Source organism: Aedes albopictus, chromosome 1 (genome assembly GCF_035046485.1).
Source record: "Aedes albopictus strain Foshan chromosome 1, AalbF5, whole genome shotgun sequence".
Taxonomy (NCBI): domain Eukaryota; kingdom Metazoa; phylum Arthropoda; class Insecta; order Diptera; family Culicidae; genus Aedes; species Aedes albopictus.
The window spans coordinates 289,384,741-289,392,709 of NC_085136.1; the positions used below are offsets into that span (position 1 = coordinate 289,384,741).

A 7,969-nucleotide genomic window follows, 5' to 3' on the forward strand; every position below is an offset into this window, starting at 1 on the left:
TCTTTTAACTGGGTTTTTAACCTAGATTACTGAACGCATGTTTTAAAATTTTTGCACACCTTCTAAAAAATTGAAATTGCGAAAAAAGTGCGATAATGTTCGAAAATTGTTAACTTTTTTGTGCACATATAATAAGCTAAAGAATCCTCATGATATAGGCAAATTATTTTTTACAAGAAAAATCTCTACTGCATTTAAGCGCAATTCTTAAAAATGAAAAAAGGCCATTTTTGAGGAACCCCCTTTTTCTATGCTCCTCCAAATCATGTTTACGCAAATAAAAAATACATAAAATGAAATATTCGCATCTTTTTAAATAGGGTATGTTTTTGAATTTATGGACGAGTAAGTTAGGGCAAAAAATAGAATTTCATAACCTGTTAAGATATTAAGAGCAGAACTTCAAAGTTTGACCAAAAAATAGACGTTTTTTGGAGTGGACCATTTTGTAGATATAGGAGATTTTTCTATCGAAAATATGAATTTTGAAAGTCGGTGTTGAATTATATGTTATGTGTACGTAACTGTTAACAAGCATCAATATTTTCCAGATTTTTTATCGTACAAACTTTACTCGCTACAGATTTTTAAAATGTTGAAAAATCTTGACGGAATTGCATTTTGTGCAGATTTTTATTTTATGAGGTATATTCATTTAACCATATTTTCAATAATACTAAACATTTTCCAAATTTTTCCAAGGTATTCTAAACTTAACTATATTGTGAAGATTTCATAGAAGAACCGAAATGAAAAGACCAACCCAGCTTCGAGATAGAGCATTCTGAACATTTTCAACTACTTTCCGATACACTCCTTATTATTCGATAGGTTTCGTCTAGTATTAATAAATACTTGTATGAACACCCAAATGAACAAGAAGTATTCTATTTTCAGCATAGTTGTTCAGCTAAGAGCCATTTGGCAGGATTGTAGACGGTGAAGTACGGTGGTACAAGCGGCAATACTTTAACACCGTCTTTGACCCCCTGCAGACAAATTTTGTCACCCCACAATATTGCTTCTTTTGTTCTGTTTTTTCTCCAATAATTCCACTGGGAATTTCTAAAGAACTTATCAAGGAATTCCCTCAAGAAATCTTCTGGAAATTCCTCTAGTACATCCTCCAGAAGTTCCTCTAGGACTTCCATCAGGAACTCCTTCAGGAATTCCTTCGGCAATTTCTGCAGGAATTCTTCAGAGATTTTCTCCAGGAATTCCTCGGATTTTTTTCCAAGATTTTCTCTGAAAATTTTACTAAGAATTTCCCCTCCGGGTGCCTCCGGAAATTCTTCCATGAACTCCTCCGGGATTTTCTTCAGAAATTCCTCCGGGATGTTCTATAGGAATTCCTCCGGGATTTCTCTAGGAATTTCTTCGGGAATTTTACCTGGAGTTTCTCCAGGAATATATCCGATAATTTTCTAATGATGACTTTCGGTTTTTTATTTCAAGAAAATCCTCTGGGAATTTCTCCAAGAATCTCTTCAGGAAGTCTTCAGGAGGACTTCCTTTACGAATACCTATGGGAATAACTCCATGAATTCCTCCGATAATTTCTCCAGGAAATCCTCCAGGAATTCCTCCGAGAATATCTTCGGGAATTTCTTCAGGAAATCCTCCAGGAATTATTTGGGCATTTCTTCTGGAAATCTCCCAGAAAATGCTCCAGGAATTCTTCCAGGAATTCTTTCAGAAATTAATCCGGGGATTCTTCTGAAATTCCCTCTAGGATTTCCTCCGAGAATTCCTCAGGAAATTTCTAGAGGAATTCCTCCGGTATTTCTCCAGCAATTCCTCTGGAACATTCTTCAGGGAATCCTCCTTCCTGGGGGATTCCCTGGAGGAAATTCCTGGAAAAAATCTCTGGAGGAATCCCCCAAGGGAATTCCTGGAAATAATCCCGGAAAAATCATGCAGAAATTACTGAAGGAATCACCGGAGGAATTGCTGGTGGGAGTCCTAGAAGAATTCCCGGAGAAAATCCTGGAGAAAGTTCGTAGTAGAACTCCAGGAGATATTTTGAAAGGATTTCCTGAAGAAATTTCTCGTGGAATTTCTGAAGAAATTCCAGGGAGGATTTCCAGAGACATTCCCGGAGTAATTCCCGAAGAAATTCCTGGAGGAATTCCTGGAGAAATCCAAGGAGGAATTTCTGGAGAAATTCCCAGAGGGATTCTTAGAGAAATTCTCAGAGAGTTTTCTAAAAAAAAGACACAGAAAATTTCCTGAAGGAAGACTTCCTAGAGAAATTCCCAGTGGATTTTTTTAACCGGAAGTTTTCCTGAAAAAATTCTCAGAGGAATTTCTGGGGGAATTCCCGGAGGAATTCCTGGAAGATTTTTTGGAGGATTCCCCGGACAATTTCTTGAAGAAATTTCCGAAGCAATTCCTGGCGGATTTCCTGAAGAAATTCCCGAAGGAATGCCCGGAGACAATCCCGGAGATATTTCTGGAGGAACTCCTAGAGAAAATCTCGGAGAGATCCAGCCTGGAGAAATTCTTGATGGAATTCCTGAGGAAAATCCCGGAGCAATTCATGGAGTGATTCCCGGAGGAACTCATGGAGGTATTCCTGGGGAAATTCTCGGAGGAAATCCGTAGAAATTCCTGGAGAAATTCCGAAAGAATTCCTGAAGGAATCTCCGCAGGAGTTCCTGATGGGGATCCTAGAGGAAACCCTGGAAAAATTTCCGGAAGAATTCCCGGAGACAGAGGAATTCCTAGAGAAATTCATGGATAAATCCCCGGTGGAGTTCCTGGAGGAATCACTGAAGGAGTTTCTGGAAGAATCCCCAGAGAAAATCCTGAACAGTTTCCCGGAGAAACTTCTGGACGATGTCCTAGAGGAATTCTTGGAAGATTTCCTGAAGAAATTCCTGGAGGAAGTTCTTTAGGAATTCCCAGTGGAATTCTTGGAGAAATTCTCGATGGAATGCCCGGAGAAATTTCTGGAAAGATTCCCGAAAGAGTTCCTGTAGAAATTCCCGGAAGAAAAAACGGAGCAAAAGAAGCAATATTGTGGGGTGACAAAAAATTGTGTGCAGGTGCAGGGAGTCAAAGACAGTGTAGCGAATAACCTAGCGAATGAATCACGAATGAAAGAATCAACTACCAGACAGTTTAGCTTGCTGAAGAAATTTGTTGAAGACAGCATCATTCTATCTTATCAGAATTCTGAGATATAGAAGTTTGAACATTTTTTACCCTGGCGCCACTCTCTCTCTCTCTTCTTGGCGTAACGTCCTCATTGGGACAAAGCCTGCTTCTCAGCTTAGTGTTCTATGAGCACTTCCACAGTTATTAACTGAGAGCTTCCTCTGCCAATGACCATTTTGCATGCGTATATCGTGTGGCAGGCACGAAGATACTCTATGCCCAAGGAAGTCAAGGAAATTTCCTTTACGAAAAGATCCTGGACCGACCGGGAATCGAACCCGTCACCCTCAGCATGGTCATGCTGAATACCCGTGCGTTTACCGCCTCGGCTATATGGGCCCTAGCGGACTATTCTCGAACCAAAGGCTGGCGCCAGACAGTTCTTAGCGTGCTGAACAACTTTGCTAAAACGGCATGCTTGTGCCTCATTAGGGTATCGAGATATACGTGTTTGAATTTTTCAGACACAAGGCGCCACCTAGAGGAAAAATCACGAATCAATGACTCAACCATCAGACAATTCTGAGCTTGCTGAAGAACTTTGCCGAAGACAGCATCATTATATCTTATCGCCGATGCCAGATAGTTCTTGGCCCACTAAACAAATTTTATGAAGACACTATACTTCTACCTCATCGTGATCTTGAGATATACGTTGTGCAAAGTGTGTGGCCAATTTTGGAACCTCAAGACAATCCGGAATAACTCCGGAACCATGTGAACCAGGCACCCATGTCACCAGCATCATGAACTAGTAGTGAAGTTGTGAAAATTTCATCAAAATTCATCGAAAAACAAAAAAGTTATGACCATTTTTGTGCTTTCTCGAAGGTGGTAAATGTACGTTGGCTGGATGACGGTTAACTTACCTATCGTGTTAGATGTTAATGTAATTTAGGTGTAACGCATTGTCATGTGTCAAAATGTCAAAACTTCTTCAACCGTCTCGGATCCCCTGTAACGAACATGAGAACCTCTGAAACCTCCAAAAACTCTTAAAGAGCGCCACCAAAAACTCTGAAACCTACTGAAAACAACACTGCAACTTCCTGAAATGGCACCGAAAACCACTTGGATCCCATGTACCGATCCTGAGATCCTCTGAAACCCCCATAACGCCTCTGTGGTGGTTCCGAATCCCCCTGAAAATCCTCTGAACTTCCTGAAATATCACACAATAAACCCCCTGAAACCCCCTCAAATCATTATAAAGCACCAGATACTCTCCGAAGCCCCATAGAAACGTACCTGAAACTGATATCCTGCATGACTCCCTTCAAATCTCCTAGCTACTTGCGTTGAAATCCATGTAGGTAAAAAACTATTCAGGTAAGAATTGTATTTAGGCAGTCATTTCCTAAATGACGGTTTGGATATAGGGTATATTACCATTTGAGCAGGTGCACCTATTTTGGGCACTTGCCGCTATAACCAAGCTAATTCTATGCCTAATAACGTAACTTTTGGCACACGGTGAGTTACGTACAGCATCTAACCCTATACAAAAATTCAAATCAATTGGTATGAAATTGACTTAGTTATAGCGGCAAGTGCCCAAACTAGTTACACCTGCCCAAATGGTACAAGACCCTATTGGTTTATTATTTGTATGACTGAATATTATTTGATTTGCCAAAATAACATAAATACCCACTGCAATCATTCATAATCGTAAACAGTGTTTTAGGGTCCGTCCTTACCCATTGTGGATTGTGTCACTTTTTGGCCCAAATCCGAGCGCTCGCTCCAATCCGGTTCTCTCACGCTCTCGCGATTCGTGTTCCGCTCACACACGGTTCACGCCTTCTTTTGATTTCTTCAGATTTTCTTCGATATTATGAAACTATTTCCTTCGGATACAGAGATTTATTCACATAAGCATTATAACGGAATGACACAGATATTCGACGTTTGTGATGTAAGATTACAGCAAAGCTGCAAACTGTTTGGAAATCTTCGACGTTTTGCATCCGTTTGTTGATGAACTCGAATGGAGAAAAAATTAGGGCTGGGTACCTCGGGAAAAATCTTCTTGTGTCACCACTTTTACCACTTTCAACACACATACACAAGCGCACACGGGTACACACCCGAGGACCATCCTCGCGAAAATGGGAAAATTTTGATGCAAAAATTCGAAGGTTTTATAATATATCGGACTGGAGATTCTTACCCCGTTGGGAAAACAGAACACGAACACACTGGGATTAAGGGTAATCCGGAAACCGAAGCACTATCCTCTGTTACAATTCCGCAATCAAACTCGAAACAGATTTTTCTTCCAGGTCTTGCACAGGGACAACCTTTACCCTGCCCAATATTGATTCCAACACGTTCGTCACAGTCGAAATTTTCTCGAACTCCGCGATATACGTTTCAAATGTTATCCATCCACGCCTAGTCCTTGGCCGAAAATCCCCACTAAGCCATTTCTCCCCAATCCCGGTTTGGTTCAATTTTCCACGAAAATTTTCCTCTCCACTGGTCAGTGTCACATTCAATTCCGAACAAACTTCAATCGAGGACAAGTCCAAAACTCCAACCAACGTTTCCGATTTTCCACCGAGATTCCGGAACCGAACTTCGCACTTTCCACAAAACTTCCCCACGGGGCGGGTGGATTTTTCTTCCGACAAGCCCTATCCCGAAAGACACACAGTCGTGGCCGTCGTCGTCGTCGCAGAGTCCTGTCGTCTATCAAAACTCCACTAGCTAATGCTGGCCTGCTTGCTTGCTTGCTTGCTTGTGCTTTCTTCCTTCTACTGTGTGGTCGCGACTCTCGCTCTCGCGCGCACACACAAACGCACACGACCGACGATGGGGAGCGGTTCCAATTCCGTTCCGATTTCGCGTCTGTCTCCTCTCGATGGGACTGCAATTCTTCTTCTGAACGCGGACGGCCAACCGACAGGACTCGTTTGGCTGCTTTGCTGGCTGACAGCAGCGATGGAATGTTGTTGATGAGTTTGGGGGTTTGGGGGAGCCAGGATTCGAATTCTCTCTTTTCTCACCGTTCATCTCAGTGTTTGTTGAAGATTGGGAGGACAATCTTATCTCACTTGTGAATATCGGTTACTGTTCTTCCAGATCAACGGTCAATACGAAAGGATAAAACTTTGTATGAATAAAAAAACTGTTATGTTATTTTCTTTTCAATTTTCTCTATTTTTTTTTAGAGATTATCCCAGGAAATAGTTTAACAACTTTTTTTTATGAAACCTTTCCTGGATAGCTTCTGATATTGCTCAATGGATTCCTTTAGAAAGTCCTCCAGGAATTCCTTCCGAAAAGTCTTTCAAGGATTTTTTTTTTGAAATTTCTTGGAACATATTCTATGGACCGCTTCAGAATCTGCTGTTGAAATTCCTTCGGAATTTTCGTTACAGGATCCTCCTGATATTTGTATGTATGTAAGTAGCCACCATCCTAGCTTGAGTCTTGCTCTGCATGCAGTTCCACTTAACAGTAAAGATTAAATTTCATTACCACTTTGAATTCAACATACCGCTGTATGAAGGGCCAAAAGGGGGTGTGGCGGACCCGTAAGTAGAGACACTTACGCGAAATCCGCGGGTTTAAGAGAATCTCCTTCCAACAGTATGATCCAACAAGGTGAATAATGAAATCCACATTTCTGGTTAAGCTTTCTACGGGATGGTTTGTTACAACAAGGGCGCGTCAAATCCATTGCAACTGTTGGGATAGAAGAACCCATCTACAAGGATGTTATAGTTACTTCTCACCTCACTCCGGCTGGCAATCCACTCCGTAGTACAGTTACAACTTCAATGATGCCCTGATGCACCCTCCCAACCCCAAATAGTTATATAGTCAATAATATAAATATTGAAATATAGTATAATCAATGAAATATAATTTTGAAATATAATGTAATGAAATGTCATGTAGTGAAACGAAATAAGTAATAAATTTATAGGAAATTTGAAAAAGTATCATTCACTGGCGAATCCTTTCAAGATCTAGATGGTGGGGTAGAGAATTATAATAGTAATAATATGTCAATGCGATAGCTGATATACAATAAATAATGGAACATACTTCCATGGAATATGAAAATAACAGGTAATAAAATACACATAATAAAATTAGCTTTCTGTGTTCAGCATATTGCTGAATGGAGGCCATAAAGAGACATCTGCAGAATATAGAAAATCTCCTTCCAGATTTATGATCCAACAGGGTGAATAATGAAATCTACAGCACTCGTTAAAAATTTTCCGAGATGCTTTGCCAGAACTAGAACACGTCAAATTCATACAACTGTGTGAGTTGAAGAATATATCTACAAGGATGTAATAGTGTCTTTCCTTACTCTGGCTGGCAATCCCCTCCATCGTCCGGAAGAAACTCCAATAATGATCTAACAAAACCCCTAATCCTGTATAGTTATGAAATTTGTATTATAATGTATAATGATGAAATATAATACTGAAATATAGTATAATCAATGAAATGTGGTAAAATCAATTAAATATGGAATAATTAGTAATCAAATATACAAGCAGCGTTATGAAAAAAGGTCTCAATTTATTAATAATTTGAATGTTCTAATAATATATAATTAGATAAATAAGCAACAACATATTGCAATAGTGAATGTAAAAATGAAAAAACGATACTACACAGAAGCAAAACATAAAAAATAAAAAGTATTAGTTAAATGAAGTGTACTAAAATTCTCCATGCAGTGTCTCCGAGGTTGATAATGTTATTAAATGTATTGTATGTATGCATGCATGTAGATCGCCAACATTCTAGCCACCTATGAAATGTAAAGTAACGGAATGAA

General features: G+C 39.8%; 1 protein-coding gene across 6 annotated transcripts in view; it reads right to left on the minus strand.

Moving 5' to 3' along the window:
* LOC109408324 (cubilin) overlaps window positions 1-6,114 on the minus strand; it is a 649,214-nt gene extending 643,100 nt beyond the window's left edge. For 2 of the 6 annotated variants that reach the window (XM_029860375.2, XM_029860373.2), the window contains exon 1: window positions 5,333-6,100. The gene's annotated coding sequence lies outside the window, so the exon portion shown is untranslated. Of the gene's footprint in view, window positions 1-5,332 lie in introns of all 6 variants that reach the window. The other 4 variants (XM_029860374.2, XM_029860376.2, XM_029860378.2 and 1 more) reach the window with 4 other exon arrangements.
* Between the last annotated feature and the right edge of the window lie 1,855 nt (window positions 6,115-7,969).